This window comes from Macrosteles quadrilineatus, unplaced genomic scaffold (assembly GCF_028750875.1).
Source record: "Macrosteles quadrilineatus isolate MER2022 unplaced genomic scaffold, UCM_ALF_1.0 Scaffold_4__1_contigs__length_99947679, whole genome shotgun sequence".
Taxonomy (NCBI): domain Eukaryota; kingdom Metazoa; phylum Arthropoda; class Insecta; order Hemiptera; family Cicadellidae; genus Macrosteles; species Macrosteles quadrilineatus.
Genome location: NW_026542597.1, coordinates 62,877,626 through 62,891,455, shown reverse-complemented (window position 1 = coordinate 62,891,455; position 13,830 = coordinate 62,877,626).

The window sequence follows — 13,830 nt, the reverse complement described above, 5'->3', positions numbered from 1 at the left end:
CTATGTTGTGCGTTATACCTAAAAGTAGTGCAGTTCTTTATACATTTCACAACTCTTTCTACTGAATAGTGTTTGAACTTGGTCTTATATGATCGTTGGTTTGAACTAACCCAGAGGCTTTCATGGTAGGCAAACAGGAGAACGATAGACAAATATGTAACAGAGAATGTTTGATATTTACACGAGAAATCTCAGAGTTATGATACGGCTGACTGATAAACAGTGATTCTGTTTTCTAAATTTACCTTTCTCTTACATGTATAGTGTTTTGTCGTTAGATGTGATATTCAGTTTTATTGTTTTTAATTCTAAACTATATTTTAAGAATTACCATATCGAATGCAATAAGTGATTTGCAATTACACCTTACGTTAATCTGTTATTTTATTTTCTCTACTGTAAAATAAATCTATTTAGTTAGGTGTAATATCAATTTAGTTGCATAAACTAAACTTCATTCCATCATACACAAACAGAATTTAGTTGCTTCTGCAAAAAAAGATGGCTAACCTTATTTATTATTGTTCATTAAATTCGACCAAAGACATATATTTTAAGAATACAAGTTTGACATCCAAGCGCTTCTGTGTTAACAGCTTTTGGCATCACATTTATCCAGTTTATTAATCAGATTTGTTGGTATATATGAAAACATGTGCAGTGTCTACATATTTGTGAGGAATCGGAAACAACAAGTGAATCGAATTTAAAGGACTGAATATTCATTCAACGAACTGAAGATCTTTACTCCGAGACGAGAAATAAACTTGTTTGTGCTTTATCTCCATTTAAAAATCCTTAGAAAAATATTTTAACATAAACACTAATTCAACTTAGCATTAAGCTAACTGAGTTATTTCTTCCATAAAAAATACTACAATAATATATATATATATATATATATATAATGATATATATATATATATATATATATATATATTTTGCTTTTAATTTTGTTGTTATTTTTATATTTAATATAAAAGGCCGTTTTTTTATCAATTTCTTTCCAATTGGTATTGCCCTCTTGGAGAACGTATCTCTGAAGTTAAAATAACAGCAGACTAACTTTCACTCGTAATATAAGTACTGTACATGGTAGGATAGTAGAGAAATAAAATAACACGAAACTTGCTCAATATTGTGTTGCAAAGTAATAAAACTAAGATCCACTCTCAGCGAGGACATAGTGTAACAAGAGTTGAAGCCATAGGCTAGATTTTACAGCTGGATGCTCTTGTATTTCATATCAGTTTGGTGTATTTTGACTCTCAGCAGTAATTTTAGAGGGATTAATAATTGTAGTCTCTGTATATTTATGTCCGGTAAAAAAGTGTCTTCACTAAGTGTCGTCTAGGCTCTAAGGACTGCATTTGGAATGAGTATTTAAATAATTATATGATAAGCTATGATACTATCAACAATATTTGTTACTAGCTTTGGTTGTAACAAAAATCAACTAGTTCTTTTGTAAATTCTTTAGTTTTTTTTATTATTTAATGAAATTCCACTTAGTGATTCCAGTACAAAAAGACATGTACTATCAAAATCATGTATAAGGTAAACAGGTAACTGCACTTTTTATTCTCTATTCAGCACACTTTAAACCCCCTTTCGAGTGAAGCAACAACAAACTCGTAAGGGATAAAATACAAAAAGGGTCCCTTGACAACAAAAAAATTCTTTTTTTAATTATGTATATTATTCGTCTATTCAGGTGAGAGATAAAAGAATACAAAAAGTGTCCCTAGACAGCAAAAAATCCTTATTTTAATAGTTTACATCATTCGTCTATTCAAGCAAAAGTCTTACACATTGGAGGATAGTCTTGTAACAAAATATATTTTCCCCTGCTCGTAAAAACAATCCTAAGGGCTGGTACGATAAGTAAACAAGATGAGGGTGAACAAATATGATCAGTAAATGTTGTTTGATATTTACTCGGGAAATCTCAATATTATGTTATGAGACTGGTAAATACGTAAAATATATTTCAATATCTCATAAGATTACGACAATTGTGTTTTGCCATTTTATGTATGGTTTTTATTAAAGTTTTTACAGCAAATTGTTGTCGAAACTACTACTATCATAATATAGCATGCAGTTGAAAGTGTTCTTATTAATTTGGTTTCTTTTGACTTCTTTGTTATTGGAATGTTTGTAATTTATTTTTAATATTCCGAACCCTAACATTATTCATGAAACGTCTGCCTTTTGTCAACACATTTTGTTGAACTTTTGTTTGTGTAAAACACAGTAACTTTTTATGTTTGGTCCTTTGAAGTCACAACTATTTGTTAATTCATTCTAATTAATTACTTCTGTGTAGAATCCCACCATTATGTCTGAGTATTGGAAATTGAGTTTAGCGGAATAAACTAATGGTATTAATAAAGAATTAATTAGGTTTCTGCTGAAATATGCTATAAGCTTACGGAAAATTCTCCGACTAAAGTACATAAAATGCAATTTATGTGTAAAAATAGATTACTCCTGCTAAACCTTTAAGGTAAGTCAATAGATTTTTGTACGCTTATTTTCAACATTTTTAAATAAGTATTATATTATACTTTTAATTGTAGGTCTATAACTATTGAAAAAAGTAACTTATTTACCTTTCCTTTAGCTTGAAGTAGTTGTATTTATATTTTTACATGTTTTAACTATTTTTAAATTTTTACAGTGATTGGTTACCGCTGTGTTTTACACTATTAAGTGCTGAAGTAGTGTTTTGTAACATTTTAAGCTGTTTGCAGTATCAGTTAAGGACATTGCTGGCTTTGGCAATACCTTTGTGTACAAAACACCTGGAAACCGTTTAACCAGATGATAACCTGTACACACCCAGATAACGGGTGAAACACGAGCTGTGAACGCCATTTATTACATTTTCTTATCGGTTTCTCTCTAAAATTATCACTCCAATACATAAGTTATATCTTTTATGGGAAATAGGTTCGCACTGTTTTTGTTAAAATATTGTGTAAATGTTGCATTTAATTGCAGCAAATATTGTTAATATCAACGATTATAAATTTCCATTCATAAAAATACACAATTAGCACAATTTTTGCATCTAACATTTACCTGTTAGGTAGGCCTACGTGAACGGATAATTAGTAATTATATTGATTGAAATAGAATAAATTATTCGCAATATGAAGTTCGTAAAACAACTTAAAGGAACAAATTATAAAACAGAGGTCAGCTTATGGTTATGATTTTTTACACTAGTTAAATGTAAATACTTTGTCTGAATTAGGTTAGTGTTGGAGAGCATTTGTCAATTGTTCACACATTATTATTTACCCATACTATATCGTTGGCATGTTGTTCATACTTATAACACTTTGTCCACACTTATTTCATTCTTTTCACAATAACACTGATTTAGGTTTTTTAATACTTCCGTTCATACATATTCTATTAATGTTTTGATTCCTCAGATTTTTCCAATTTTTTTTTACCAAACCCGATACTAAACTTTATCTTCATTTCTGTGTATAACTACGAATCAATATATTTATAGAGTGGTATGTAGTTGAGAAAATTTCTGGTTCCTTATTTGTGTAAAAAATTATTGGATATATATTGTATTTAATCTTACTAATATTATAAATGTGAAAGTGTGTGTGTTTGTTCGTTCGTTTTTTGTTGTTTGAGGTAGTTTGGGAAAAATCAAACCTGTTAACTCCATTTTTCTATATGCATTTAAGAATAGTCAAGAATAATTCTTGTTTCCAAATACATGACCAAACTCGCCCATTTGCTGAGTTCGGGGCCAATTTGAAAATCTGCCAATACATTTAAGTTGCCTGGATGTGTCGTTTTCATTATTCGTGTATTGTAACAGCATGTACAATCTCAATCTGCTACTTTTTTGTGCCTTTATTATTGCAGTATAATCTTATGTCTCTGCGTTAAAATATGATACTTAAAAGATTGGAAGCATTCAATCATTGACTTTTTTTGTAACAATTGAAAGAACAATCAAATAATTTGTTTTCCTACTTAACCTGGTAAAATGTATGATTAAAAAAGATTCCATGAAACTACTTCCTCAGTAGTTTCAGGTAGCGGTCATTTACTCTGAACATATTTATGACTTTAAACTACAGTAGGTCATGTTTAAAAAGTATCTAAAAACAAAATAGCATAAAGCGTAATAACGAAAGTGATAGTTAATAAGGAATGCAACAGGGGTTTAAAGTACTTCCATAGAAAAAAAAAACAATGTATTAAAGGCTCACTTACACATGTCAGAAAGAGAGAGAGAGAGAGAGATATACTAAGCTGATAGGAGAAACAGCTTTGTATTATGATATTTATTATTTATTGAAATAAAACACTTTATAACTTCTATGTAGCAGTAATATACTTACTCATGAAACTTAATATTACCAATAGAGTAAATGGTAATTGGCTTAGTCTGCAGGTTCCCTGCGTTTGGAGTATTTTATTCCAAACTTTTTAACGCTACCAACTCCGGTTTCTTTAGTTTTTATTAGCAATATATTAAAGCTAGGCAAAATAAATAACATTAAATGCATTACAGGAGATGATGGCCATTTTCAATTATAGATTCATGTATTTCTGTATCAGACGTTGTGAGAGTGAAAGATAAATTATTACAGAATTATCTTGATTATTGGTTCAGCCATATTCGGTTATATTATTCGTGCATGTGTTTGAAACTATGGTTATAATTTGAAAAACATTTAGTAGTTAATGATAGTTCCACCATACAATATGCAAGACAAGTTTCTCAGATCGCGAAGGCTCACTTATCTCTGTCAGAGGAAGAAAGATATAAGCTGGAAGGAGAAACAGTTCATCAGACTAGATATTTAAGGTAATTCTTAGCTTCTATGTTTACGTTGCATTTTAGTTATGATTATTCAAGGAATACTTTATATTAGTGACATACAAAAACTAACGGTTATTTTGATACGTAACTATGTGGTTTAATTGATGCATGGTATATACATTACAATAATTACTAAAATAGGGGTTTTTTAATGATATTTCACGAATATTTAAGCTACAGCTTAATTTTACCTAAACATTATTAGTTTTTGAAGTTTCATACAGTTTTGGTAAAAATGTTTTTAATGTGCGTATAAAATTTAGTTTAGTGTAGAATTACTTTATTTCACCCATCGGTTTTCAATTTAAAACTTAATATCGAGCGAATGTGTATCGAGATTCAGTCTCTACCTACGGTACTCTAAAATTGCAAGTAAATTAGGGTAACCAGGAATCATATTGCCTAAAAAATGTTAATAGTACTGAATAGGTCTTTGCTACCATCGTTAATTTAATCATAGGTCTATGCATAGTGAATGAACACCACCTGTCTTATATCATTGACTATTAGATACTGACGTTTTATTAATAGTCAAAGCTTATATCAAGATTAATGTTTAATTAAGTTCAAAGATCAAAATGTGTGATAAAATTACATATAGTTATGCAGAAAAACAATTAAACTAGGATAATATAATTCATTTTAGTTCTTAAAAAATTTATCCCGTGGCGTTTGTATACCATTTATAAAAGTGAACTTAAATATGAAGGTCAAACATGTATTTTTTAAATTTTTACGTTCATAAATTTATAATATAAAAGTGTAAATATTACTCTACATAGAAAGGCCAAACACGAGGCCTTCTCTCATATTTCACATCAACACTTGTCAAAGTAACTGCGTTCCTGGAGACGAGTTTTGCATAACTCCTGCTACGAAACGTAATCCCTTTTTGTGTTCTTTAAAGATCTGTAAGATAAGGAAAATTATGTTTTAGTTTATTTTTATTTTATACTAGAGGTCGTCCAGTGTTCAAATACTAGACCAAAAATATGAAATGTACAGACTTCACTATTTTTACCCCAAGCTGTAAATAACAAAATATGATTGGAATGGCATTAATTTATTTTGATATCTGTTCATATTTCGTTGTTATTTCGCCACCAGGGCAAACCGTAGGTCAAAATTATTTTTTTATTTAAAATTACTTTTTTATGCTTATTTTTGAGACTATTTAAATTTAATAAAGGGATTCTGCACATCTACAGGCAAATTAAAAGTATGCGTAGATTTTCCTTGTGATGCACACGAGCTGACAAAAAAAGGTTTTAAAGAAACTTGCTTGCCTATTAATATATAGATAACTCTACTTTTAATGTTTTGCATTAAATTGCGGAATGTAAATTATTGACAATTTACCTAAACTATATAACACACTTACCTACAAACCTGGTTTAAAGCAAAAGTAAACAAACTAAGAGTCCAGGTGTAAAATCCTTATGATTATAAGTCAAATATTTTCTCGATATAAATAATCTTTAATATCAATGCTTCCATAATACAGGAGAATTTTAAAAATGGGTTTTTATAATATGGAACAATTAAAAAATCCACAGATACAATAAGTACATAAAAGACAGAAAAGTAGGTTATAGGCTAGTTAGAACAAATTAAATACTTATCGAAAAATACACTTGATTTTGCTTGAATAAATAAGCGACAAAGTATTTCTGAGAAATAAAAAATTCAGTCATCAGATATGAAATACAGGATCAGCCAACAGTAAAATTTGTCCTGAGGCTTCAACTTTTATATAATCCCTGTCATATGTCATCCCAGGGAATGGACGAAAGTTTGTTTATGTGTTTCCATTGTTAATATCAATTCACTTTGAAATAAGAATAACAATGATAACAAAAGAAAAAGCTGTCAACCTTTGAACGGAGATAAAAATATTACTAATGTTCAGGGTGGTAAAACACAGTAACTTATACGTGAAAAAATATGTGGATCTAGTGATATGAAAACCTGAAACATACTTTAGTGGTTAGTAACTAATTTACAAAGCTATTTATGATGTAAATGTTGTTGAAAAGGTTTGAATATAAAAGTGAATATTGTTTTTTCATAAAATTAGGTTAAAAACAATCTCCGTAACTTGTATTCAAAACTGACTGAAACTGCGATGTATTTTACTATCAATGTAATATATACTATAATGTATTCCTTTAAGACGTAGGCTACTAAAAGAACTCTAAAACATGTAGCTGAGAAATCGTTTGTTTTGTCATTGTTAATAAAATAGTATTATAACTTAACTATTAATATAAGTATACATTCCATCCAGTTAATTACAAGGCAAAAATGTGGTTCGGATTCCATTATAAACTGTAGGTCCCTTAGTTGTCATTGGCATTGGCTGTATGGGCTATCCTACACTCATCTCCATTAATACTTGGCTTAAGCTTTAAATTTTGGCCCCATGTTAAATATCTTTTTTATGTTAAAAAGTTTTTTATATTGGTTTCAGATAGAGGTCACCCCGTGGTAGAAAACTCGACAAAAAATATGTAATGACTTCTCTATTTACACCCCACACTGTAAATCAAACATGTGATTGAATTTGTTTGGATTTTCTGTTTATATTTTGTTGCTATTTTGTCACCAGCATGGCAACTCATACGGGCAATTTTAGTTTTTTTTTATAAGTTCAAATGCATTTTTCGTGTTTATTTTTGAGCCCATTTTAATTTATAATGGGATTCTGCACGTGTCACAATAGTATGGTCAGGTTAGCTGTCATAAGTTCGCAAAGTTTTTTAGTATATAAGATCTTGTTATAAGAATTTTAATTACTGTACTTACCTACTATAGAAAATTAAGACACAACATTTTAAAAATATTTTCTTAACATCAGACGGCCTTCTGTTGCTGCACGAACTAACAATTCGTAATCTTAAACATCAACTACCACTATTATAGCCAGTTATAATATATTTATAATCAATAATGAGGTGGTGTAATTTATAACAGTAAGACATCAACACATTTATAACCCTTTTATGATAAGATAGCGTGCAGCTTCAATGTAATCTACCTGGCAGAGATGTTCACCTCACGAACAAGCATTAACTAAGCTCACTGTGGAAGTAGTTCTTCAACCTAGGTTCTGAATTTATCTCAGAACTCACTTTTTAAATTGATGGTCTAAACTAATTCTCTGAACACCTACTACTACCCACAAATAAAAAACAAATAATGGTTAACAACAATAAAATTTGTATGCATTTAATTAATTATTTTTCTTGTGACACCGTTCTTATATAATGTAAAGTAGTGATACATGTAATACAGTATAAATAACTCACAACGTTTTTGTTCTGTTTGTTGAAGTGTCATTCTGTATTTCATGTGATCCATAAATCTAGATTTTATTTATTTCATTTATTTCAACTAGACCTGTCTTTATGTCGAGTTGACACTATTAAATTTTTTTAATAGTTTTTACTAAATAAATGGCGTATATTGTTAACATTTCTAAAACTTATGTAGTTTACATAAATCTTCAAATATTATAACAATTGTACAGGTTTAATTGAAGTAGACCATCCATGTCCAGTATTATTGCATAAACGTGAATGCACCTTTACGATGTTAAGGTGTCTAATAATAATAATAATAATAATAATATCACTTTATTGTCATAAAACATTTCACATTTCCAGCAAAGCTGGTGAAACAGATGACATTGTCATTTCTTAGCTAAAAAAAATAAAAATAAAAACTAAGGATTAAAATTAAACTAGTCACTTTTTAAAAAACAGTCATTTAAATACTCTTCTATTGTACTGTATAATATTTCTTTTGTATAAGGAATGTTTTTAATTCTTTCTTAAACTTTACAATGCTATTGATATTTTTAAAATGAGCAGGTAGACCGTTGTAAAGCCTCAGACTCATGCAGTACGGCGATCTTTCATACAGGCATAGCCGATGTCTTGGATACTGCAAATTATTTTTTGAACGTGTTTGGTATTGATGAATAAATTGATTGTATATAAATAATTGTGCATTACTCTTGAAGTATACCAGAATTTTATAAATGTAAAGTGAAGGCATTGTTAACATTCCATATGTTTCAAAAAGCGGTTTACATGACTTTTTTTTGCGTGTAAATGATAAGATTCTTAAAAACTTCTTTTGTATCTTAAAAATAGTTGAGGTATATGATGTTGAGCCCCGTAACTCAATACCATATTGCATAATGGGAAAAAATATGGCATAATAAACTATGACCTTTGTTTTAGAATCTATTATGTTTCTTAAAACATACATCTGGAAACAAGCTGTATGTAATTTTTTAGCTAATATTTCAATGTGATGTTTCCAAGTCAAATTTTTATCAATATTTAAGCCTAAAAATTTGGTTTGTTCGACAAAAGCTAAAATATCATTTTCATATGGTAATTCAAAAATTATGTTTTGCTTATTTTGTAGTGTTTGGAATTGCATAATTTGTGTTTTAGAATTATTAAGTTTTAAACCATTCGCCGCAAACCAGCTAGTTAAGTCTATAATGGAACGATCAAGCTCTAATCTAAGAGTATGTACATCATTTGCTTTTACTATAGCTGTAGTGTCATCAGCATATAATATTAGGTTTGATGATACATTGTTAGGAACATCATTTATGAATATTAAAAATAACAAGGGACCTAAAATTGATCCTTGGGGTACACCACAATTGATGGTTTGCCATTTTGAAATGAAATGTTTACCATTTTTCTTAATGACAGTTCTCTGTTGCCTGTTTTTTAAATAAGATTGTATCCAAGACAGTGCCAGATCAGAGAAGTTATAATATTTCAGTTTATTACTTAATACATCATGGCTCACACAATCGAACGCCTTGGACAGATCACAGAACACTGCTGCAGTACTCTGAGATCCATCCAAGCCCCCCGACACACGATTGATGAAATCAGAGACAGCTGATATTGTGTTTTTTTCTAATCTAAAGCCAAATTGATTATCTGTAAACAAATTATTATTTTCAAAAAAAGAGTACATTTGTTCATATGCTATTTTTTCAAAAACCTTTGATAGAGTTGGTAATTGAAACTGGACGATAGTTTTCTGGGTTTTCTACTGAACCTTTTTTGAAAAGTGGTTTCAATTCAGCATTTTTTAATTGGTATGGAAAAATTCCTTCATCAAAACATTGGTTTAAAATCAGACAAAGTGGCTCTGCTATAAAGCTCATGATATTTTTTTATTATTTCAACTGAAATCCCATCCCATCCTACTGATTTTTTATTTTTTAATTTTTTTATTGTAGTTTTAATTTCTGATACAGATACATGTTGGAATTTGAAATTAACTCTATGATTAATCATAAAATTATTCACTAACTTGGATGCAGTATCTAAACAGGGTATGCAATTAATGTCTTTAGAGGTGTTTGCAAACTTGACATTGAGAAAGTTAGAAATAGCCTGACCATGAGTTATCAGCTTATCTCTGACACACAAATCAGGAAAGTCCATATCTTTAGATCTCAAGACACCAAGTTCAAACTTGACAACAGTCCACACTGCTTGGTTCCTTAGTTCCTTCAATGCAGCAAACTTCAAAAACATGTTCCTCATTGTAAATATAAAAATCTGTCCTTTCTTTAAAAACATAACCATGTTTCAGAAGAATACACGAGCCCCCCCTTGCAGTTACACCCCTACAAAAGTAGGCCCCAACAACATAATTATTAAGACTTGATAAAAGATTAATTTGATTTTCGCCTAGGCAATGTTCATTAAAACAAATTATGTCCACATTTGAACCTTGCAAAAATATCTCCAGTTCATGGCATTTTTTAGCAAACCCTCCTTGAATGTTTAAATGCATCATCCAAACTACATTATTTTTATTGCTTACTTCACAAAAACCTGTACAACTTTCCCACTGTTCACTTTTCTTATATACATCATAATGGGAACGCTTACATATAAAACAATAATTATCATCCTTTAAGAGGCTTAAGCTAGAATTCATATTATGATGAACAGTTTTGTTTTGTGAAAAAGATGAATTATATGTTAAATCTATAGAATCTATATCATTAAAACTAATTATATTTCTTTTATTTATTATATCACATCCAAGAGGTGCACTCTGACTCATAACGTTGTTTATGAACTCAGGACAGTCAGAACTATTTAAACTGTTACAAAAATTCATCTATTTCACATTGGATAGAGTACTAGCATTATTTATAAAAAACCATTATTACTATTTACAATAATTTCACTGGTTTCAATATTTAGACTTTCACTGCTCTGCTTTTTAATAACACTTTCTGATACCTTGAGCACTTCACTAAAAAGAAGATGACCTGGAACTGTTGGTGGGCTGCTGATGCTGATGGTAGGGTTGTCGTGTGTCATCGGCTGTGGTTGAGGTGAACTCTCGACGTTAGGCAGTTGATTAGGCATTCCACAGCAGGATGATGAGTCTGACATCATAGAAACATCAGCATGTCTGTCAGGTGAATGATGAGTAGCTGAAGAGAGTGGTGCAGGTTGACCTTTTGGTAAAACTTGACAAATTTATTTTTCCAAAGTCTTTTCCAGTTTTATTTTAAATCGATTATGATCTAATCCATTTCTTAAAATTCGTCTCGTCTGCTCATCATAAATTGCAATATTCACTGTTGCATTTGTCTGCCTTTGGAACTTAACAATGTTTTTTACAAAGGTTTCAACATGAATATTATCCCTTACACATCCCATTGCTGAACAAACATGGTGACAGAAATTCCTTTTCTTAAAATCTGTTGTAAGTTGCTGGAAAGCCTTATTGTAGTCGATAATTTTCGGTTTGCCATTATAATGTAACTTTGTAATCAAGCTGTAAGCAGCTGCTCCTTTTTTATTTTTTTGGTATGCCAGATGACTAGAAGCACAATCCCAAACAGAAGGTTTACCAAATTTTTTCCCAAACTTAGCTGCCACACCTGCAGACATATGCCTCTCATGACCAAAGTCTCCGGATATAGTGTGGGCAAAAGCTACTTTTTCATCGTTACACCTATCTTCTATAACACTTGACATGTTCTGCTCAGAAACAATTATTGATTTGTCTGTGGTAATTGGTGTTTTTTTTAAGGCAGAGCTCAGATATTTACTTGCAAAGATACTGCGCATGATGTTAGAAATAAATCTTTTACATTTCTTATTAATGTGGTATCCGTGTTCACTATGATGTGATCTTTCCAATAGGTGCAAGTCCAAAAGGTAGGTGTTAGAGTTGTTATAAACCAAAGATCTTATTTTGTTGTTTATCTCCCATATAAGTTTGTGTTGTTCTTTGTCATTATTTAAGTCATAGCGATATGGTATGGTTGCAATCACCAAATTTGTGTTTTTGAAATATGCTAATTGACTTTCAAGAGCATTAATTAACATATCAGATGTTTGATCAAGGTCTTTCATGGTATGATTTAATTTGATGTTGTTTAAGCCGCCTATCAAGAGGATCCAGTCATTCTCGGTATAAGATTTTAGGAGTGTGCTATCAGAGGCAGTTTTTACCACGTGTTCCAAAGGTCTCCTGGTATTACGTGTCCAAACACATCAAATGAGTTATCGATGATACTGGCCATGGTAGTGGAAAGATCCCTTCCCTGACTATCAGCCAGAATAGTCACACGGTGCTGTTTTTTACCCCCCGTAGATCCAGTTTTAATGTTTAATTTGTTTCTTTGACTTTTTTTATGTATACTAAGACGTGGTTTACTATTGACTGAAGCTTCTGTAGATGAACAAGTGATATTAGATTCATTAGGGTGACTTTTTAAACATTCAAATTGATTCGTTGTTTTAATGTTTATTCCTAATGGATTTTTACTTTTTGCTTGTGCTGTGTTATTTCTACTGCCCTTTGAGGTAACTGTTGTCCAAATACTATTGTTTGCTATGGAGGGAGTTGTATTTCTTATATCAAGGGTTTTCCTCAAGATGTTATCCTTTTCATTGTGATTTTCACCTTCTGCCCTCTGATCCCTATCTTTAGGATACTTATAGTCCTTATTTAGCATTAGTGTTGTTATAAAACTGTTGCTCAAATCCCAGTGATTGCTCAACACATAGGCCAGATGTGACCTCTTACAAACTAAATCAGCTTCATCCAGTGCTGCATGCTGTAGAAACTCAAAGTTGATACTACCTTTAGTTATAATATCAAAGACGATTGCCTCAATCAGCCAGCATACACACACACCACAGTCGTATGAATTGGGCTGTTGAGGTCCCATTAGTTCAATAAAATCAGCCCTCAAAGCGTTTCCTCCTAAATAGTCTGATATTTTACGAGCCACAGTTTTAGCTGGATTTAAGTTGTAGTTATTACTTGAATCAAAATAAAGAAAATTGTTGATTTCTTTACTGTACACAAGAAGGCTCCAGTGAGTTCCGGCCGTGGTGTTTTCATTTGTGGTTATTTGGTCTGAATCATTTACTGTCATGATAAGGACATTTTTGCTTTTAATGTCAAAAGGATCTAATAAATAGCCAAAATCCAGGCAATCTTTGACTCCACTAACTATGAGAGGATTTAATGCCAGACAATTCTTGTTCTGAAGATATCTTTCATTTAGAATATTTAAATAAGGTAAAAGAGAGTCATCTGAGATCCAGTTTTTTCCAAGTAACTCCTCCTGTATTTTCAGTTTATTCTTTGATGAAACAACCTCAGAAGCAACTGAACATTTTCCATTAGATGTGCCTACATCACTCTTGCATGAATCTGAATGTAATGATATTGTCGATGTGGTGTTACATAGAGAAGTGCTTAAACTGGAATTACTGGAATTACCATCACAAACCGTTATATGGGAAGGGCTATATGGCTTTTGCTCGTTTTCTTCATCACTAACATTGCTTAAATTAATATCATTATTTAAAATAGTTTCCTCCAAACATTCTACCATAACAGGTTTTCTTACTGAGAAATTAAAATTGTCAATATTA